Source organism: Scyliorhinus torazame, chromosome 3, assembly GCF_047496885.1.
Source record: "Scyliorhinus torazame isolate Kashiwa2021f chromosome 3, sScyTor2.1, whole genome shotgun sequence".
Lineage (NCBI taxonomy): Eukaryota > Metazoa > Chordata > Chondrichthyes > Carcharhiniformes > Scyliorhinidae > Scyliorhinus > Scyliorhinus torazame.
In genome coordinates, this window is record NC_092709.1 from 89,804,100 (window position 1) to 89,827,357 (window position 23,258).

Sequence of the window (23,258 nt, forward strand, 5' to 3'; positions counted from 1 at the left end):
GGGCTTGAAATAATAAGAAAAACAATATTGCAGGGGGTGATTTAGAAAGGGATCTGGGATTCATCACTTTCAACTTCTAATGGGATTGAAAGAGTAAGGACGTTTTGAGATGCAACAGCAGAATATACGATTTTGGAAATTATGTTAAGACGTTATGATGTACTGGTCAGACCATATTTAAGGTAGTGATTGCTACATCAGAAGAAGAATCTATGCATGTCCTTGTTCTAATTTGTTTCATTACTTTAAACACCAAAGAACACAGACATAAATTGCAACAACTGCCAAATCGGGTCTGTTAACAAGCTAATGTTACACAATTCAGCAAGTACTTTGGTAAATTACACTACAATTCTAGTACGATTCCGCAACTTCTGTTAAGTTCATGACACACTATAAGAGCTCAGTTTTAAAGCCCTCCACAATCTGGTGTGACTTCAATATTTATGGTTTACTCAAAATTCTTCCACCAATTCTACCCTCTCAATTTTATGTTTCCTACTACTTAATTACAATATGTCAAGATACACATATGACCCCGAAGACAAATAAAATGACCTCAAAATAACAGCATAGAAGCAGGAAGATGTGCTGACAGCCTCTGCTAATCATTACATTATCATGGCTATATGATCCACTTGAGCTCTTCCAGTTACAAACTCAGTATCCAGTTCCAACCTAAACTGAACCTGTAACCTCATACTCTCTCATAAAATAGACTGCCTGATTTCACTTCTGCAACTTTACCCCTCTCCACCCCGACCCCAATCCAATGATCAACAACTCCAAGCCCATTAAGACAGTGTTTTTCAAACTTTTGACCCCCCCGCCCCCAAGACCCACGTTTACCAATTGGCTGACCTTCGCGACCCACGCTGGCCAAAATTCGTAACCCATGCCGGCCAACATTTGTAACCCACGCGGGCCAACATTCGCAACCCACACCGGCTGACCTTCGTGACACACCATTTTTGCTTACCTTTAATGCTGACAGGTGAGCCTACTAGGTCCTCATGATCTCACTTGTTTTGTCATTCAATGTTACCCTTCTGACAAGGACTTCAGCTGATGATTTAAGTTCTCGCTGCATCCTTTGAAAAAAAATCAAGAGGTTTGACTTCAAAACTCACCATGCTTAGCCTTCAAATGCCTTTGAAGTTTTGAGGCTCTTAAACTCAATTTTGCTAGTACTTCACTACATACAAAACACACAGGCTTTGCATCCTTATTTGAATTGCCACAATTAACAAATCCATACCTCAAGAAATCATCTTTACACTGCTTTGTTCTTGATTTCAGTTTTTTCGTTGTCTAAAATGATCCATCTTCAGTTCTTCACAGTCCTGTTGCTTGCTTGTTCGGAGCTAGAAAATGGAGGAATTCTCCTCCGTAATTTTGTGGCAAAAGCACGGATGTACATGTCATGTGACCTGCTCTCTGCTGTCGCTTCTAGCCGGACGACTACATTGTTCTACTTAAAAACCGGTCGCGGTTGGCATTCTCAATTTAATAGTTGGTGGTGGCCATTGGGCGCTTCTCCAGTGACTGATTGCTTTGCGCATGATCGCTCTGCGACCCTCCTGAAACCCACCTGTGGCTTGCGGCCCACAGTTTGAAAAATCTTGCATTAAGACATGAATGAATAACCATCAAACATTACTTCACTTCCTCATCCCTTGTCTTCGGCCAGCTTCACAAAGCAACACAGTTCAACAGAAAGCTTTTTTAACTTCCTGTGTGCGGGTCCCTCAAATAACATGGAGCACAGATCGTGTGAACCCAGATTCATAAGTCTGCATTAAAGGGTGCAGAGAGGAACAAGAAATTACATGGAAAAAGCTACAAGGAATCTTTGTTTTTGAAATTTTGGGTGGGAATATTTGCTCTTAATCTCAAAACTTTGCAGAACAATATAAAAACAATAATAATAACCAAAACAGCAACACCAACACAAGTATCGCAAACTGCCACCACATCTGTAACAATAGTCCCAGTATTATCAATTCTTAATATTATTTACATTCGTGTGTATCATACAATTTTTTTTAAACGTGATCTGTTTAGGATTTTTAATGTTTAGTAATAGAATAATACACAACTTTACATATATATGTACAATTTACTGCCAGGACACTTTCCATTGTTTATAATTACATTCGTTGGGGTGGCGGAGTCCTGTTCCTCCCTTGGGTTCTCGAAGGGGGTTAGAATGGTCTGCCTTCTCGGTTTGACCTGTATGGTAGGGATGTATGTCCTTCCTGCGAATTGCTTTCCTCTCTGTCTTTTTTCTGCTCTAAACGTCTAAATGAGCTTCCATTCATCCAGGCGGTGCTCCCTACCCGCCTTCCTATCTCTCCACCCCCCCCACCTCCTCCCAAACCCCCCCCCCCCCCCCCCCCCCCCCCACGCCCAGGTAGGTTGCAAACAGCTCTGCAACGAGGTTTGTGAACTTCTTCCACGTGTCGTGGAATCTCCCCTCGGACCCCCTTATCGAGAATCTTGGGCGGGATTCTCCCCTACCCGGCGGGGCGGGGGGTTCCGGCGTAATGGAGTGGCGAGAACCACTCCGGCGACGGGCCGCCCCAGAGGTGCGGAGGTCTCCGCACCTTTAGGGGCCAAGCCCTCACGTTGAGGGGCTAGGCCCACGCCAGAGCGGTTCCCGCTCCACCGGCTGGCGGGATAGGCCTTTGGCGCCACGCCAGCCAGCGCCGAAAGGTCTTCGCCAGGCGACACGGGTCGGCGCATGCGCGGGAGCGTCAGCGGCTGCTGACGTCATTCCCACGCATGCGCAGGGGAGGGGGTCTCTTCCGCCTCTGCCATAGTGAAGACCATGGCGAAGGCAGAAGAAAAAGAGTGCCACCACGGCACAGGCCCGCCTGCGGATCGGTGGGCCCCGATCGCGGGCCAGGCCACCGTGGGGGCATCCCCCGGGGCCAGATCGCCCCGCGCCCCCCCCCCAGGACCCCGGAGCCTGCCCGCGCCGCCTTGTCCCGCCGTTCAAAAGGTGGTTTAATCCACACTGGCGGGACAGGCATTCCAGCAGCGGGACTTCGGTCCATCGCGGTTGAGCCAACATTTATTGCCCATCCCTAATTGCCCTTGAAATGAGCCACTTGCTCAGCCATTTCAGAAGGCAGTTAAGCATCAACCACATTGCTGAGAGTCTGGAGTCACATCTCGGCAAGACCAGGTAAGGACGGCATATTTCCTCTGGACAAAGGACATGATTAACTTGTCGATCCTGTTATATTCATTTTGACTGTTTGTACCCTTTTCCATTTGTCGAGCCTCATCCAGGTGTGGGCCACTTGGATCCTCAGGTACCTGAACCTGGTTTGGGCCACTTTAAACAGTAGTTCTTCCAGCTCCACTCCTTCCTCTTCGGAGTTCACTGGGAGGATTTCACTCTTTCCAAGGTTGAGTTTTGTAACCTGAGAAGACACCGAACTTTTTAAGGAGTCCTGTTATCTTGACCATGCTGGTCAGGGGGCTCAACAAGGAGAGGAGCACGTCATCTGCCCCTTCTCCGAATGCCTGTCCACCACTCCGCCGATCTAAGGGCGATGGCCAGTGGTTCGATTGCCGGTATGAACAGGAGTGGGGATAATGGGCATCCCTGCCTTGTTCCCCTGTGCAGCCAAAAGTATTTGTAACTGGTGACGTTTGTCCGTACGCTTTCCGTAGGAGTGCTGTACAGGAGTTTCACCCACACGGTGAACCCTGTTCCAAACCCAAATGGATACACCTCCATTCTACTCAATCGAAGGCTTTCTCAACGTCCAGGGAGATGATCACCTCTAGTGTCCTCTCCCCAGATGGGGTCATTATTACATTCAGCAGGTATTTGATGCTCATTGTCTGCCCTTGGAGCCTCGCTATTATTGCCTGCCGCAGTTCCCCAGCCATGGGCTGCTGCCGAAGCGACCTCTGTGCGCAGTCTGCCTCTGGGGGCTTGGCGAACCACTCCTCGCCGACCCGCTTCCTGAGCATCGCTGCTTGTATTCTGTAGGATTTCTCCCCTCTGTTCCCTCCGGCAGAGCCATGATTCCCAGGTTTTGCTGAGGCTATTCTCCTGGTCGTCATCTTTATCCTTCAGCCCCTTCTGGGTCTTGACAAGGCACGCAACCTCACATTGAGTGCTGCGATCCAGTCTCCTTGGTCCGTGGCAGCTTTTTTGAGGTCCTGTGTCATCTTGACCTGATCCTCTGTTCTCTGATACATATTGTCCATTGCCTCCTTTATGGGGGGCCGTCGTGGCTTCCACTGCCGTCTCAATGACTGCCAGGAGGCCTTTTCTTATCTCGTCCCTATGTCTCTGGAGCTCGGAGATGATAAAGCACGTCAACTTGTTCATCAGCGCCTGGGTCTGTGCTGCAGGCTCTGCAAGGTCGACCATCACCGGTTCTGTGCCTCCACGTACTGTGCCTCCCTACTCCAAGGCAGAGGTTTTCCTCCCCTCATTTTTACGGGCTTTTCGGCTGGGTGGCTGGTTATTTCCCATCCTGCTAGGCAGTGTGATCGATGGGGGGTTAGTCTGGGGAATTCTGAGTACTTTTGGTGCCCATTTATTAGGGTTAAAAGACCTGAGTCGAAGTTCTTAGACGAGAGCCACCTCTCTATGTCAGACTCCTATTTATCGACTACAGCTCAGCCTTCAACACCATCATTCATACAAAACTCATTTCCAAACTCCGTGGCCTTGGCCTCGGCTCCTCCCTCTGCGACTGGATCCTGAACTTTCGAACCCACAGGCCACAATCAGTAACGATAGGCAACAACACCTCCTCCATGATCATCCTCAACATCGGTGCCCCACAAGGCTGTGTACACCTATGACTGTGTGGCCAAATTCCCCTCCAACTCGATTTTTAAATTTGCTGATGACACCACAGTAGTGGGTCGGGTTTCAAACAATGACGAGACAGAGTACAGGAATGAGATAGAGAATCTGGTGAACTGGTGCAACGACAATAATCTCTCCCTCAATGTCAACAAAACAAAGGAGATTGTCGTCGACTTCAGGAAGCGTAGCGGAGAATATGCCCCTGTCTACATCAATGGGAACAAAGTAGAAAGAGTCGAGAGCTTCAAGTTCTTAGGTGTCCAGATCACCAACAACCTATCCTGGTCCCCCCATGCCGACACTATAGTTAAGAAAGCCCACCAACGACTCTACTTTCTCAGAAGACTAAGTAAATTTGGCATGTCACCTACGACTCTCACCCACTTCTACAAATGCACCATTGAAAGCATTCTTTCTGGTTGTATCACAGCTTAGTATGGATCCTGCTCTGCCCAAGACTGCAGGAAATTACAAAAGGTCGTGAATGTAGCCCAGTCCATCACGCAAACCAGCCTCCCATCCATCGACTCTGTCTACAGTTCCTGCTGCCTCGGAAAGTCAGCCAGCATAATTAAGGACCCCACGCACCCCGGACATACTCTCTTCCACCTTCTTCCGTCAGGAAAAGATACCAAAGTTTGAGGTCACGTACCAACCGACTCAAGAACAGTTTCTTCCCTACTGCCATCAGACTTTTGAATGGACCTACCTCGTATTAAGTTGATCTTTTCTCTACACCTTGCTATAACTATAACATTATATTCTGCAGTCTCTCCTTCTTTCCCTATGTACAATATGCATTGTTGGTAAAGCATGCAAGAAACAATACTTTTCACTGTATACTAATACATGTGACAATAAATCAAATCAAATCAAAATCTCATGCGACTGCACAGCTCATTGTGGTGTTGGGTGCTCTGGTGCACAGATGAGCCAACACAGTTGTATGTGGTACAACTCTATTTTATTATAACTCTTATAATACAGTTCGTTCTGGATACTCTGCACGTGCTGTCTCCCTAAGTGTGTTTGGCAACAGATGTGTCCTGGTTCTCCTCTGCAGCTAACACTGACCACCGGGGGTCGTGTCTGTGCTTTTATATCTTTCTGTCATTGGTTGTGGTGTTGTGTGTTCTGATTTGTCTGTTGGTGTGTCTATCATGATGTGTGTGTTTGAATATCATGACACTCATGGCCCCACCAAAAGTCCCCAGCTACGAGGGGTCATGAGAGAAACTCAGATTGTTGCAAATTAGAAAAAAAAGTTTAAATGGGCAGTTCACTGAGGGATAAAGACTGTGAAGTGGCATTGATAAGGTCGGCACAAGTTAATAGTTAAAAGTGAGACAAATAAGTCAATAAATCAAATCAGATGAAACAAAACATTTTTAATTTAAAGCTGCTCTGAACATCTGCTAGTCAGGCAAAAACATTAGTGATGTTTAAAATTCATCTGGATCTTATAATCGAAGAGGTAGTTGCTTGTCCAACATTCAGCCTCGATGAACTCTAATTTATTCCAGCCAAACATCATGAAAGACTGAAGCCTTCATCTTCAAACATAAACCTTATACTCTTGCCACCAACTCCATTCCATTTGCCTGGTAATAATCTCAGGCTGAACCAGATAGCCTCAAACTCAGTAACCACTTCCAACCCGAGTTGAACCCTCGTACAATCTCCGTAAAAGTGTGCTCCCTAAATGACTCAACCATTGTTATGATTATGCCTCCTAGACCTGGATTCCTCCACAAGAGGAAATAGTTTCTCTGTACCTCCTCAACTGAATCATTTTTATCACTTTGAAGACGATGATGAGTTTCAGTTGACTGAATAGCTTTCTCTTGTTCTTAGATTTTTATTATGATTTGGCCAGACACCGCATCTATGAGATAAAAAATATGACTGCGTGCTGACAACATCCTGATGTTCTTTACAAATCCCAGATGCCTAACGCTATATTCCTCAGATTAATGCAGGGCTTTGACATAACTTCTGCTGTTACTTAATTGAAGCTGAATGGCCAGGGTTGAACAGGAATATGGGGTCATCTGCTTTGAAAGGCTGAATAAAGCATAGTTAAAAATTATTGCAACACCTTTCCTCTATATTAACGGTTTGAATCACATCTAAATTAGCCACAATATAAAATGCTGCTGAGCTTTGTTCCAATCTTTGGCAGGAAAAATTGAGACATTAGTTGGATTGAATTATCTAGCTTAACTGCAATTATGATCCTTTAACTTCATGCTTACTGGTGTGGGGAAATCAGGTGCACATTGCTGAATTTCTTGTAGGTTGCTGCTTCCTCAATAAAACTGGATATATTATAAAGATTGTGAAGAAAATGTGGGAGGGGGGTTGTCAAATTTGCATACTGAATTGTTGATTGGCTGTTTTCCCTCGTTGACAAGAGTCTTGTGACTTGTGTTTCTCTGTAACCCTATTTGCACTCGAGTGGACAGTAACCGAATCGTAATGAAGTGGCTGCTAGATCTGCCGCTGCTTTGATGTCTGTTCCAATTCTTGGACTTGAATCCTGAAAGACCAAAGCTCCTGCTCGAAGAAGGCTGGAACAAATGGGTTTCAATGAATGGCATTTTCATCCTGGCGTCAATTTTGGTGCCACCCACCTGACGATTGCCATTTTCTGCTTCCCCTACCAAGTGAGGGCTCTGCAATTCAGGGACTGGCCATTTCCAATGATACCTAAATGGGAAGTCTCAGGTTGGTGGAACTATTCGAGAGTTTTTTTTGGCAATTGCTTGTAGGTTTTCTATATCAATGGATATAGAATCTATCTGCAGGTTGTGCACTCTGCTCCACAGTGCTGCTTCTTCCTGTCGCTGAAGAAAAATGTAACTGCTTTTTAAACAGTTGCAGGTAGATTTGCAGCAAGACTATTAATAATTTTGGTAACAAAGGACAGCACGGTGGCTTAGTGGTTAGCACTGCTGCTCACGGTGCTGAGGACCCAGGTTCGATCCCAGCCCCAGGTCACTGTCGGTGTGGAGTTTGCACATTCCCCCCGTGTCTACGTCTGTCTCACCCCCACAACTCAAAAAGATGTGCAGGGTAGGTGGATTGGCCATGCTAAATTGCCTCTTAGTTGAAAAGAAAAAGAATTGGGTACTCTAAATTAAAATATATATATATTTTTGGTAACAAGATGGTTCATTGAAATGGTATGAAAGTCAATCTCCTCTCTTGTGAAACTATGCTGGATAGACCAATATTAAAAATATAAAAGAAGAATATTACAGTTGGTGGACATCTGTAATAAAAGCAGATAATGTTGGAAATACTCAACAGTTCTGGTTGGATCTGTGGATTTTTGTCGGGAAAAATTTCAGGCTCAGCCCGTCCACCTCTCGAGAAAGTGGCAACAGCGGCGAGATCTTCGTAGCCGGGGCAGGTGCAGGCTGCTGGTGTCGGGATGAAGCTTGGAGACAGCCACAGGGGCTATCGGATGTGAAGGCAGGCTGTTTCAAAGGCCTGCCTTGATACTGTGACTTTGTCCCAGTAAAAATAAAAACACAAAAGCCACCACTTGAAAAGTTGGGCTGGATTTTCACTGAATAGGGGTTACTTGGGAGCCCATTAAAAACGGCAGGCTGATCAAAAGATCCTCCTCATGGCTCCAAACCTCACTCATACCCACTCATCCTACAAACACTCCCCATGCCCATCTTGTCACCTCATGCCCCACCTCCATGTCCCTCCATTGACCCACTATATACTGTCCAGAACCAATAAACCCTACAATGACAGTACGATGTTTCTGGGAAAAATACTTTTAAAAATAATTCATTTATAGCTTTCTGCTGTGTTGAAAAAAATAATTTCACTACAAGCTAACAAATGTTGTGAAATTGACAGCAGAGATCAGTAGTTTTAACTGTCAATCGAGCAGTATGTTCTCTGACCTGAAAACCCAGACAACCATTACTCTTGTTGAAACACCTGCACCCCTGTGAAAACATTGCTTGATTGATAGGTCAGGCTCTCTGAATGCTGCTGTCACTTTCACAATGCTTGTTTCAAGGGTCTGTGGTTTTTGTTACTGGTACTTTAAAGGGCCTGGGTGATTGGCACTCTTTTTAAAAAATAAATCTTTTTATTGGCATTTTCAAAATTATATACATTGTTGTTCGTTTTCATTTATTGTACAGTCACAAAGGTTCCTTCTTAGGTTTCTCTATTTACAGTCTGTTGCCGTCTGGCTGTATCAGCCTACAATCCCCCCTATACCCCCCCCTTCCCTCTTTTTCACTGCTGTTCCCCACTTTTTCTTGCTGGGTTTTGCTGCCTCCCCCCCCCCGGTCCTCCCTTGTTTTCCTCTTTCTATCTTGTCCTGGCTATTTCCCCCTGGCTACTTGCTATTTATTTATTTATGTGTTGGCCACAAACAGGTCTCGGAACAGTCGGGCGAATGGCTCTCATGTTTTGTGAAAGCCCTCTTCCGACCCACGGATGGTGAATTTGATTTTCTCCATTTGGAGAAATTCTCATAGGTCAGACAGCCACTCCGCAGCTTTAGGCGGTGCTGCTGATCGCCAACTGAGCAGGATTCTACGGCGGGCGATTAGGGAGGCAAAGGCAAGGCCGTCCGCCCTCCTCCCCATGAAAAGATCTGGCTGGTCTGATACCCCGAAGACCGCCACTTTCGGGGATGGCTCATCCCCACCACTTTGGACATTGCCTCCAGTACCCAGCAAGTCTGGGGCAAGACCAGAACATGTGGGCATGGTTGGCCGGGCCTCCTTGGCACCGTACGCATCTATCCTCCACCTCCGGGAAGAACCTGTTCATTCGGGTTCTGGTCAAGTGGGCTCTAATTACCACTTTTAGCTGCGTTAAGTTGAGCCTCGCGCATGTGGAGGTAGAGTTGACCCTGTGCAGTGCTTCGCTACAGAATCCCCACCCTATTTCGAACCCCAAGTCTTCCTCCCATTTCCCCCTTGTCGAGTCCAGTTCGGTATCGGCCCTCTCGAGCAGTCGCTCATACATGTCACTACAGTTTCCTCTGCCTAGGATGTCTGCGTCCAGTAGCTCTTCTAATACTGTCTGTTGTGGTGGTCACGCGTATGTCCTTGTCTCCTTCCGTAGGAAGTTTTTAAGCTGCAGGTATCTGAGTTTGTTGCCTTTACTTAGTTGGAATCTCTGCGTCAGTTCTTCCAGTGTTGTGATCCTATCATTAGTGTATAGGTCCCTGACTGTCAATGCCCCCCCCCCCGCCACCCCTGGTCCTGTCTCCACCTTTTGAAAGTGGCGTCGGTGAGTGCTGGTGTGAATCTGTGGTTATTGCAGATGGGGGCTTTGTCGGACATTCCGGTCAGTCGAATTGCTGCCGTAGTTGGTTCCACGTCTGGGGGGTGACTATCACCACTGGGCTGCTGGAGTGTTTCTTGGGCGGGGATGAGAGTGCCACCATGACGAGGGCCCGGAGGGAGGTCCCCTTGCAGGAGGCCTCCTCCACACGCACCCACCCGGCCTCTCGCTCCTTTATCCATCTCATCACTCTTTCCGCCGTCGTTGCCCAGTGGTAGAATTGTAGGTTTCGGAGGGCTAGCCCTCCCCTGGATTTTGTTTTCTGTAGGACCTTCTTTGTGATCCTAGCATTCTTCCCCCCCCCCCCCCCCCCCCTCCCCCATACAAATGCCATGATTAATTTTTCCAGTGCGTTGAAAAAGGCCTTGGGGACATAGATTGGGATGGATCTTAGTAGGAAGAGGTATCTGGGCAGTACATTCATTTTGATCGTCTGTACTCTCCCTGCCAGGGTGAGTGGGAGTGTGTTCAACCTCTGCAGGTCCTTTTTGACTTCCTCTGTCAGACTAGTTAGGTTCCATTTGTGGATCCCCGTCCAGTCATGAGCGATTTGGATCCCCAGGTAGCGGAGTTTATGTCGGGCTTGTTTAAACGTCAGTCCCACCAGTGTTGCCCCTCCCCCTTGTGGGTTCACCGGGAAGATCTTACTTTGCGCATGTTGAGTTTGTAGCCCAAGAAGGCACCAAACTCTTTCAGGAGCGTAATGATTCCTTCGATGCTGCTTTGTGGTCCGAGATGTAGAGGAGCAGGTCCTCCGTGTAGAGAGAGACTCTGTGCTCTCTGCCTCCTCTTTGTATCCCCCTCCAGTTCTTTCTATTCTGAGAGCGATCGCTAATGGTTTGATTGCTAGGGCGAACAGCAGCGGCGACAACGAGCTTCCCTGCCTGGTGCCCCTATGCAGCTGGAAGTACTGGGAGCTAGTGTTGTTTGTCCGTATGCTCACCATGGGAGCATTGTACAGGAGCTTCACCCATGAGGTGAATCCTTTTCCAAGCCCAAACCGCTCCAGCACCTCTATAAGGTACTTCCACTCTACTCTGGCGCAGGCCTTTTTTGCGTCCAGGGAGACGATCACCTCGGGTGTTCTGTCCCCGGATAGAGTCATGATCACGTTCAGCAGGCGCCTGATGTTCGATGTTAGCTGTCTACCTTTGACAAAGCCTGTTTGACCCTCTGCGACCACCTCTGGTACGCAGTCTTTTATCCTTTTGTCCAGGACCTTGGCCAATATTTTGTCGTCTACATTCAGTCGCGAGATGGGTCTGTATGAACCACATTCAGTCGGGTCTTTATCTTTCTTAGGTATTAGTGAGATTGAGGCTTGTGCTAGCGTAGGTGGCAGTGTGCTGCTCGCCAGCGAGTCTGTGAACATCTCCCGCAGGTGTGGGGCCAGTGCTGTCGTGAATGTTTTGTAGAAGTCCGCCGGGAACTCATCTGGTCCCGGCGCCTTCCCCGCCTGCATGTAGTTTATACTCTCCATAATCTCTCCCAGTTCTAGTGGTGCTCCCAGGCCCCATTTTCTATCCTTCCCCACGACTGGCATGTCCAGTCCATCGAGGAACTGTTTTATCCCCGAGGGCTCCGAGGTGTACAGTCCCCGGTAAAAATCTTTGAAGGTCTTGTTAACCTTGTCGGGGTCCGTTTCTAGCGTGCCTCTGTTGTCTCAAATTTGTGTAATGTGATTGGCACTCTTATTAGCTTGTAGTGAAATTGCTTTTTTGAACATAGGAGATTAAGAATTAATTAATTTTAAAGTTTATTGTTACACATTCTACTATCGCGATAGGGTGCATTGGTTCTTTACAATGTAGCATGGGACAATAGATATGGAATTGTCATAGCTTGGCATAAGGGGCATGAATGGCAAAATGGGTGGGTGGAAGGGAAGAGCTTAGCATGGGGGGCCATGAGGAGGATCTTTTGATCAGCCTGCCATTTTTAAAGGGCTCCCAAGTCAACCCCACTCAGTGAAAATCCAGCCCAACGTTTCAGGTGGTGGCTTTTCATCAGTACTGGGAACAATTTCAGTGGATGAAATAGGGGGAGGACGGAAAAAGAAAAAACTGGGGGACTTCCGGTGATGGCGGGCGGGAGGCAGCCGCACATTGGAGGGCTCCCGTTCGGGAACGGCGTTTTCGGAGTTTAACGCCCGGTCCCAGGGGCAACGGTGGCGGCAAAAGCAGGGAGAAGGCACAGTGAAGAGAAATGTTGAAAATAAGTTAAAAAACGGCCGTGAAAAAAGCGGCTGAAAGTCCGTCGGGGAGTGGAAAGGTCACCGTGGGGACGGCAAGAAAAGTGGAGGCTGGGGCACCAGGGGAGATTGCATTGCCCACGGCTGAAGAAATGACTAAGGTGATGGCCGTGGAACTCGAAAGGCAGTTCACAAAACACATGGAGGTGATGAGGAAGGAGATGGGGGCGGTATTGAAAGTGCTGGTGGAGGAGGCGTTTGCCCCGGTGAGAACGGCGGTATTGAGCGCAGTGGCGGAGGTGCGGGACCAAGGTGAGGCGCTAAAGGAAGTGGAAGAGACATTATTGCAGCACAGTGATCAACTTACCTCGATGGGGAAGGAGATGCGGAAGGTGATAGAGATCAACAAGGGTTGCGAGCCAAAATGGACGACTTGGAAAACAGATCCAGGCGACAGAACCTGAGGATTGTGGGTCTGCCCGAAGGAGTGGAAGGCCCGAGGCCGACGGAGTATTTTGCCGCGATGTTGGCGAAGCTATTGCGGGAGGGGGATGATCCCTCCCAATATGAACTGGATTTGGCTCATCAGTCGTGGAGGCCTGTACCAAAGGAGAGTGAGCTGCCAAGAGTAGTAACTCTGTGTTTCCGTAGGTACACGTAAAGGAGAAGGTCCTGTGCTGGGCAAAGCAAAAGCGGGTGGTGCAGATGGCTGGAGCTGGTATACGCATATATCAGGACTTTATGGTGGAGCTGGCGAGGAGGCGGGCTGCTTTCAGCCGGGTGAAGAAGGCACTGTACTTCAGTGAGGTGCAGTGCGGCATAGTATACCCAGCTAAGTTGAGGGTGACCTACAAATCCAAGGACTTTTATTTTGGGACGGCGGAAGCAGTGGAGGAGTTTGCGAAGGCAGAAGGACTGTGGCTGAATTGAGAAATGGTCATGTACCGATGTAGCCTCATGTAACTGTATTTTTTCACTGCGTGCTGGTGTATGTGCTAAATGAGTCAACGTTGTATATATTTGGACAAGGGAAGAGATGGGACTTTCACTTCAATGATGGTTCTTTGGAGCTTGGGTGTGTATGCGGGAGTTGTGTGCTGAAGGGGATTTCTTGGTTTTCCTGGGACCGGGCAAGGGAGAAAGAGACCCGGGCGGGGGCCTCCACGCTGGCCGGTTTAAGCCGGCCAGTGAATGGGAGTGAGGTGGGGGGAGGGGCTGCGGCCATCGGAATCTGGCAGAACAGGTTCCGATGAGTCTAGCCGGGGTGGAAAGTTGGGGGGAAGGAACAGAAGTTGGGGAGAGGAGTTTTATAAGAGGAAGTGGAAGGGAGGAGTCGGGGAGGGGGGGGGGGGGGGTTTACAATTCATGGGTGTCATTTACGGTACTCTTTTGGGGATTGGATGGCATTGAATGTTGGGGGGGGGCGGGGAATCTATCGGTCAATGGTGACCATAGGCGATTCCTGATTCCTTTTTCTTTTTTTTTCCTTTGTTTTTCCCACCGTGGGGTGGGTTTGTTTTATTTGATGCTTATATTGTCAGGTGGGGCGTTGTTTGGGGTGGTGGGAGGATGGGATCGTTGTTGTTGATAAGGGGATTGACGTATTTATTACCGTTTACTGTTTGTTGGTGGGGTGTAAATTCTGAAGAAAATGTGAAAATGGAGAATAAAAATATTTTACAAAAAAGAAAAAACTGAAGGCCATTGATAGGCTAGATCATAGAATCACTGCAGTGCAGAAGGAGGCCATTCGGCCCATCGGGTCTGCACCAGCCCTCTGAAAGAGTACCCTACCTAAACTCATTCCGTCGCTACCTCGTAATCCCACCTAACCTTTGCACACGAAGGGAAAATTTAGTATAGCCAATCGACTTAACCATCACATCTTTGGACTGCGGGAGGAAACCGGAGCACCTGGAGGAAACCCACGCAGACACGGGGAAGAACGTATAAACTCCACACAGACAGTCACCTAAGGTTGGAATCGATCCCGGGTCCCTGGCACTGTGTGGCAGCAGTGCTAACCACTCTGCCACCCCAAGGTTGGAGACATGAAATGACAAAAGAGCTGGTGTGGACGAGCACAATCTCACAAAGGAACTGGTCACGGCCCCATCGCTTGAAATCTTCAACAGCCATCTTCAGATTATTCCCATTTATTTATTTTTATTATTAACTTAAAAAAATGTTAATTAAGGGGCAATTAAGCATGGCTAATCCACCTACACTACACATCTTTTGGGTTGTGGGGGTGAGACCAATGCAGACATGGGGAAAATGTGCAAACTGCACACAGACAGTGACTCGGGGCCGGGATCGAACCATTTATAAGGTTTCATTATCAGGACTACATTCAGCAGCCATGCCTGGTTTTGCTAACACTACACCAAATAAATGTTGGCAGAATACGAATGTTAGTTTGTGATGGTGACATGATTAAAGCAAAAGAAGACCACGTATATGAGGAAGCCAGTACATCCTTTAAGCTATGCATCTTATCCACTTGGACTGGGAGGGGGCAGAATGGATTGGTTGGAGCAGTGCAATAAAATACACCCTGTCTGTGCCTCCTACTGGTTCATTTTAGACTGTTCTGAAAAGCAGTGTTTGTAATTGAAAACAATCTATAATTGTAAGAAAGAAAAAAAATCTTCCAGTTCATGTATACTGCATTGTCGGCAATCGGGCCATCTTTGTCTCCCCTTAACCTTGACTTAGTGACAGTATATCATGATAAGGATTGAAGTAAGTGATGTAGTGATGGAAAGAATGTTACACAGTAAAGGAGATAACTGCTAACTGATTTAACAAACGCTTAGCAACAGCTGCTATTCATTCTGACAAATTAAAATGCGTGCAGTGTTTGCAAACTTCTGTCTAATAGTATTCTTCAGTTTTGAAAGATGCATAATGCGAACACAGTCTTGCCAACTTTATGCAAAAGGGGTTTTATAAACGACAGAGGTTTAAGCCCAAGCTGCTAATCAAAATGGTTTTCCTTCTTTCTTGCTCTGTAACAGTGGCAGATAAAAGAAAGAAAGAAAATCCAAATCCATTTCATCATGTCAGGACCATCTGTGGATGTGCTGGGTATTATGATCAACAGTCCCTTTGTCCCTCCAGTATACGTTAACCTTTTCCAAAACATAAAAAACTCCCAACATTTGTTGTGCCTTTTACTTGTGCATGCAAATTATGTATTTATGTGTTACAACCTCTTCTGGTGCTGGGCGGCACAGTGGTTAGCACTGCTGCCTCACAGCGTCAGGGACCCAGTTTCGATTCCGACTTTGGGTAACTGCCTGTGTGGAGTTTGCACATTCTCCCCGTGTTTTCATGGGTTTCCTCCGGGTGCTCCATTTTCCTCCCATAGTCCAAAAATGTGCAGATTAGATGGATTGGCTGTGCTAAATTGTCCCTTGGTGTCCAAGATTTATTGAGGTTACGGGAATATGGTGGGGCAGTGGGCCTGGATAGGCTGCTCTTTAAGAGGGCCAGTGCAAATTCAATGGGCTGAATGGCTTCCTTCTGCACTGTAGGGATTCTCTGATTCTATGGAATATAATCTCCGGGTGCCGGATGGCATCTAGTACTTTGTACGCTTCCCCTGATCTTTATTTTTTAACTTTAGAGTACCCAATTCATTTTATCCAATTAAGGGGCAATTTAGCGTGGCCAATCCACTTACCTTGCACATCTTTGGGTTGTGGGGGCAAAATCCATGCAAACACGGGAAGAATGTGCAAACTCCACACTGACAGTGACCCAGAGCCAGGATCGAACCTTGATCTTTGACAAAGAACAAAGAAACATACAGCACAGGAACAGGCCCTTCCGCCCTCCAAGCCTGCACCGGCCATGCTGCCCGTCTAACCTAAAACCTACACACTTCCGGGGTCCGTTTCCCTCTATTCCCATCCTATTCATGTATTTGTCAAGATGCCCCTTAAACGTCACTATCGTACCTTCTCCAGCAGCAAGTTCCAGGCACTCACTACCCTCTGTGTGAAAAACCTCCCTTGCATATCTCCTTTAAACTTTGCTCAAGATAGAGGTCTGTTGGGGACAGCGTGGTGCCGCAGTGATTAGCACTGCTGCCTCATGGCACTGAGGACCCAGGTTCGATCCCGATCCTGGGCCACTGTCCGTGTCGTGTTTGCACATTCTCACCGTGTTTCCGTCGGTCTCACCGCCACAACCCAAAGATATGCATGGTATGTGGATTGACCATGCTAAACTTGCCGCTTAATTGGAAAAATAGAATTGGATACTTTAAGTTAAACAAAAGATATCTGTTCGACCATGTGGGTATCAGAGCTGGGTCCAATTATGTACTATCTCAAGAGTCACCTTGCAATGATCAGTAACCTTGGCTGATTGTCCCCTCTTTAATTTAGGTCCACTGAAATCAATTGCATAAAAATAGAATGCTGCGGATGCTGGAAATCTGAACTAAACAGAGAAAGTGCTGCAAAAACACAGCAACACTGGCAGCTTCTTTACTGAGAAAAACAAAGTTAACATTTCGAATCCAGAATAACTTTTCTTTGGAAAAGATGCCAAATTCTTCAGGCATGCTCAATGGGTTATGTTTTAATAAGTCATGTAAGGACACCTTTTCCTGTTAATAAATAGAGGCATAGTGCAGTCTCCTGAACCTGCTTGGAAATCTTCAACATGGTGAAGACAGCTGTGTAAATGGTTTTCTGCCAGCCAGCTCTCTGGTTTGCCAGTTATCATTCTACACATGCTGCGCACCATTCGCGTAACAGTTTCAAAGCAGCACTGATGTGTAAAATTGGTGCTTCAGTGAACTTAATGCAGGTTTTCCCCTCCCCTTCAACACCACGCTCCATTGAACATCTGTAGATGTGCAGAAGCAAACTAGCCAGGACCCTCTGTGACATGCCACAGGTCTGTTTTCACATTTGTGTATGTCTTGAAACTACTGAACAATTTGATCCAGAAAGTGACGAGATGCTTCTTAATCCACAGTGTTCCCCCTTGAATAGTGTAAAAACATTAATAATTCTGGCTTCACTGTAGCACCATGAGGATGGCGTCTAATGACTTCATATAGGCTCTGTTAATCCTCCCGTGTAGTTTTACTGAAATAAATCTGTTTGAAAAGGGCTTTGTCACCATGGTGAAGTCTTTGTTGAGTTTGTTTGCAGGCAGGTGTGTGATGACGCCATTGCCACTGTCATTGTGGCTCTGCCAACTACATCTGCTGCTGTTACAAATGATTTTTCAAAAAATGAATTTTGACAATACGCTTCCCCGTTTGCTCTGTGTGTTAATCTAATGAAGGGGGCAGAACCTTACCGCCCAGCAAGGTCCCGATGCTGACCTCCATTTGGTGCTGATCAGTCGGGTGATGGGAGGGTTACTAGAGTTAGGCTCAATGCTGTGATTTACAAGGAGAAAGCTGCTCAAGCTTCTCACACCCGCTTGCAAACCATACACCCTGTTTGAAATGGCTGTCAAGCGAGAGGAGGTGTGGGCTTGGATGTGATGCAACTTCCCTGCAGTCAAACAGCCTGCCCACTGTAAGGTTCACATATAAATAATGGATACTTGGGATGAGATGAAGAACAAAAGATCAATTTTCACATGAAGCATTCTGAGATGCTATGTGAAATACCTGAGACAGAAGTACAAATATTGGGTGCTGTGGTTGAAAGGATAGCATCACTAATCATAGAATCGCTACAGATTTGGCCCCATCGGGTCTGCACTGACCCTCCAAAGGAGAACCCTACCTAGGCGCACCCCGAAACCCCCCCTAACGTTTTGGACACTAAGGGGCAATTTAGCGTAGCTAATCCACCTAACCTGCATATCTTTGGACTGTAGAAGGAAGCCGGAGCACCCGGAAGAAACCCACAGCGACATGGGAAGAATGTACAAACTCCAGAGAGTCACCCAAGGTCGGAATCAAACCTGGTTCCCTGGTAGTGCTAACCACTGTGCCACCATGCCGTCCATTCCCTGTGGCAAACCGATGGTTAGCAAATGATCGCATCAAAACCACATTGGAATAGAAGATGCTTCTTTGGCAGGTGTTCAATATGCATCTATTATGGTGCGAATGCACATCATTGAAATTTACAGTAATGAATCTCCCCCTTAGCTCTCTACCCCGGACCCTAGTTATTCAGTGTGATCCACAGCAAAGGTTCTCGATATTCCTGCATTCACTGAGATCGATTGTCTTTGAATTTCCAGGCCCCGATTACTTCCCACTGGTTGGAAAATTGGTGTTTTAAAAAAAAAGAGGCACAAATTTAAGATCATCATCAAATTAATTGAAGAAGAGATTAAAACAACAGATGGTGGCTGAAATGTGGAATTTTCTGTTGCCTTAATAGTGAAAATCTGCATTTCTCTTTTTTTTCTGTTGACACAAAACCAATAAATTCTATTACAAAGGGATTAAAATATTGATTGAATATAGAAATATGAAAAGGCATGGAGCTGACTAATAGGATTGAACCAGGTTTTTCATATGGTGCAAACATGATGGGCTGGCTAGCCTATTTATATAAGATGTGATGGTCTTGGGAACAGCAGGTTAATGAAGCATGGGGGAGGCATAGTGGGCATTACAGCCAAGCTCAACTTTGTCCTAATGCAATACTCACCAAACGGCACCTTCACCAGAGGTCACTGAATGGCAATGAGGTATTGAGGTACCTCAATAATGATGCTTAGAGATTAAACTGTAAAGAAGGCTTTGTTAGGCTAATAACTATGCTACAAATTTGGACGAGAGCTGACTGCTATACAGACCATGAGGCAGGCCTTTATGTATGGCTCCCAGATGGGCGGAGCCAGAGGCGGAGTCCCCAGGGTTCCAAGCCTGGTCTTAAAGGGGACATCACCTTACATGATGATAAGGCAGTAACAGTTCATCACATTCACCCCCTGTTTAAAAAGGAGTCCGGCGGGGGGGTGAAGTGCCATCATAGGTCCATCCGTCTCGGCGGCCGGATCGTCCTCCTCGATCTCCTCAGTTCGGGCGGTGGTGAGGCGGGCACGGACGTCCCGGTTGAGGGCACATCCGGGAGCACAGCGGTCGGAGCTTCGGTCCGGGTCGGGGCAGAGGAACTAGGCAGGGCCGGAGGTAGTGGAGCCGGGGCAGAGGAACTAGGCAGGGCCGGGGGCAGCGGAGCCGGCGCCGGCGGGGTGTGTAAAGGGGGGGCGCACGGTAGGAGCTCACCAACGGGTGGTAGGGCCGGAAGGGGGTGTGTTGTAGGGGGCGACGGGTCCTGCAGGGGAGCGGCGCGGGAAGGGGCGTCTGTGGTGGAGGATCCAGCGGGCGCCAGTTCCCGGAGGGAAACCGTATCTTGCCTGCCGTCGGAGTACTCCACGTAGGCGTAACTGGGGTTGGCGTGGAGCAGTCGGACCTTTTCAACTAGGGGGTCCGTTTTATGGCTCCTCGCGTGCCTCCGGAGAAAAACAGGTCCCGGAGCCGTCAGCCAAGGTGGAAGCGAGACCCCGGAGGTAGACTTCCTGGGGAAGAGAAACAATCGCTCATGAGGGGTCTCATTTGTGGCCATGCAGAGGAGTGACCTAATGGAGTGTAGGGCATCGGGTAGGACCTCCTGCCAGCGGGTGGTTGGTAGATTTCTCGACCGCAGGGCCAGAAGGACAGCCTTCCACACGGTCGCGTTCTCCCTCTCCACCTGCCCATTTCCCCGTGGGTTATAGCTGGTCGTTCTGCTCGAGGCGATGCCTTTGCTGAGCAGATACTGACGCAGTTCATCGCTCATGAACGATGTACCCCGGTCGCTGTGGATATAAGCAGGGAAACCGAACAGGGTGAAGATGCTGTGCAGTGCCTTAATCACCGTGGCTGAGGTCATGTCGGTGCAGGGAATGGCGAATGGGAAACGGGAGAACTCATCGATCACGGTGAGGAAATAGGCATAACGGTTGGTGGACGGGAGGGGCCCCTTGAAGTCCACGCTCAGTCGCTCAAAGGGGCCCGAGGCCTTCACGAGCCGAAGCTTGTCTGGCCGATAGAAGTGCGGTTTGCACTCCGCACAGACCTGGCAGGCCCTGACCATGGTCTTGACCTCTTTGGTTGAGTAAGGTAGGTTGCGGGACTTGATGAAATGGACGAGCCGGGTAACCCCCGGGTGGCAGAGGCCATGGTGGATGGCTTGCAGGCGGTCCTCCTGCGTGTTGGCGCATGTGCCGCGGGACAGGGCATCTGGGGGCTCGTTGAGCTCCCCTGGACGATACTTGATATCGTACGAGTAGGTGGAGAGTTCGATCCTCCACCTCAAAATTTTATCGTTTTTTATTTTGCCCCGTTGCGTGTTATCGAACATATAGGCGACCGACCGTTGGTCGGTGACGAGGGTAAACCTCCTACCGGCGAGGTAGTGTCTCCAGCGCCGCACAGCCTCCACAATGGCTTGTGCCTCCTTTTCGACGGCAGAGTGTCGAATCTCGGAGGCAGTGAGGGTTCGGGAGAAGAACGCTACTGGTCTGCCTCCTTGATTGAGGGTAGCAGCCAGGGCGATGTCTGATGCATCGCTCTCTACCTGGAAAGGGATGGTTTCGTCCACCGCGTGCATGGCGGCCTTGATGATGTCGGCCTTGATGCGGTTGAAGGCCAATTGGGCCTCAGCCGAGAGGGGAAAAGTGGTGGTCTTTAGGAGTGGGCGGGCTTTGTCCGCATACTTGGGGACCCACTGGGCGTAATAGGAGAAAAGCCCCAAGCACCGTTTGAGGGCCTTGAGGCTGCGGGGGAGAGGGAGTTCCTTAAGGGGGCGCATGCGGTCGGGGTCGGGACCTAGGACCCCGTCTTCCACGACATAGCTGAGGATGGCCAGCCGGGTGGTGTGGAAAACGCATTTGCCCTCGTTATAGGTCAGGTTAAGGGCTCGGGCGGTCTGGAGGAACTTTTTGAGGTTAGCGTCATGGTCCTGCTGATCATGGCCGCAGATGGTGACATTGTCCAAGTACGGGTATGTAGCCCGCAAACCGTACTGGTCCACCATTTGGTCCATCGCCCTTTGAAAGGCGGAGACCCCATTTGTGACACCAAAGGGGACCCTGAGGAAGTGGAAGAGCCGGCCGGCTGCTTCAAAGGCAGTATAGGGGCGTTCTTTTGGTCGGGTGGGGAGCTGGTGGTAGGCAGATTTGGGGTCGACCGTGGAAAAGACTCGGTATTGGGCGATCCGATTTACCATTTCCGCGATGCGAGGAAGGGGGGTACGCATCAAGCTGCGTGAATCGGTTTATGGTCTGGCTATAATCCACGACCATCCGTTTCTTCTCCCCGGACCGGACTACCACCACTTGCGCTCTCCAAGGGCTGTTGCTAGCCTCGATGACCCCCTCTCCCAGTAAACGCTGGACCTCTGACTTGATAAAAGCCATATCTTGGGCACTGTAGCGCCGGCTCCTGGTGGCGACGGGCTTACAGTCAGGAGTGAGGTTAGCGAATAGCGAGGGGGGTGCGACTTTCAGTGTTGCAAGGCAGCACACCGTAAGGGGGGGGCAAGGGTCCGCCGAACTTCAGTGTCAGGCTTTGGTGGCTGCACTGGAAATCCAGTCCGAGCAGCAGGGGGGCACAGAGGTGAGGGAGGATATAAAATTTGAAACGGGTGTATTTGGCACCCTGGATCGAGAGATCCGCAATACAGTACCCCGTGATTTGTACCGAGTGGGACCCAGATGCGAGGGCTATGGTTTGGGATGTGGGATGGGTGCGTAGGGAGCAGCGCCTTACCGTTTCAGGGTGGATAAAGCTCTCCGTGCTCCCGGAGTCGAAGTGGCATGCAGTGTCGTGCCCGTTGACCTGGACCTGCATCATGGAGTCCTGCAGGTGTTTTGGCCGAGTTTGATCGAGGGTGACCGCACCCAGTCGCGGGTAGTCGGAGTCGTAAAATGGCCGCTGCCGTTGGTCGCACGTGTCGGGTCGAGAAGATGGCCGCTCCCATGATTCGCACGAGGCTGATGACGCGTCAGAAGAGGACGTGTCGGGTCGGTGCACAGCAGCATTGCGAGGTCTTTGTTCTTTGTTTTTCTGGCCCCTGGGTCTGGCCAGGCAGACCCTCGCAAAGTGCCCTTTCTTCCCGCAGTCGCTGCAGATCGCGGAGCGGGCTGGGCAGCGTGGGCGTGGGTGCTGGCCCTGCCCGCAGAAGTAGCAAGGTGTGCCCCCATGGTGAGCGGGTCGCCGCGTGGCGCAGGCCTGTAATACGGGTGAGTCTGAGGAAGTCCGGGGGGGGCTGGCAGAGTCCGCGGGGTACGTACCCAAGTTATGTCGGGCCACCTCCAGCGAGGAGGCGAGCGTTAGCGTCTCCTGGAGGTCTTTTGCCCCGTTTTCGAGCAGTCGCTGCCGGATGTAGGTCGAGCGGATGCCGGACACGAAAGAATCTCTGATGTGCAGGTTCATATGGACTTCCCCTGTCACATCCTGATGGTCACAGTCCCTGGCCAGCGCGGTGAGTTTCTCAACAAACTCGTCGAGCGATTCCCCCGAGCGCTGCCGGCAGGTAGAGAGCAGATGCCGGGCGTGCACCTCATTGACGGGTTTGACAAACCGCTTGCGGAGCAACTCAATCGCTTCCTCATAACTTGTCGCCTTTTCGAGCGTGGCGGAGATTCTGTGACTCACCCGGGCGTGGAGTAGATGCAGCTTGCGTGGCCCCAGGATGGGAATCTCTGCGGAGTCCAGGTAGGCCTCGAAGCACCGCAGCCAGTATTTAAAAATTTCCTTTGCCTCCAGCGTTCGTGCTTCCAGATTGAGCTTCTCTGGTTTTAGGCCTGCGTCCATCCTGAATCTAGTTTAGCCTAATAAGTTGAGGTACCCTCAATAATGATGCTTAGAGATTAAACTGTAAAGAAGGCTTTATTAGGCTAATAACTATGCTA

The 23,258-nt window shown here is 48.9% G+C and overlaps 1 protein-coding gene across 5 annotated transcripts in view; it reads left to right on the plus strand.

Moving 5' to 3' along the window:
* sorcs2 (sortilin-related VPS10 domain containing receptor 2) overlaps window positions 1–23,258 on the plus strand; it is a 963,142-nt gene that overhangs the window by 173,162 nt on the left and 766,722 nt on the right. The window lies entirely within an intron of this gene.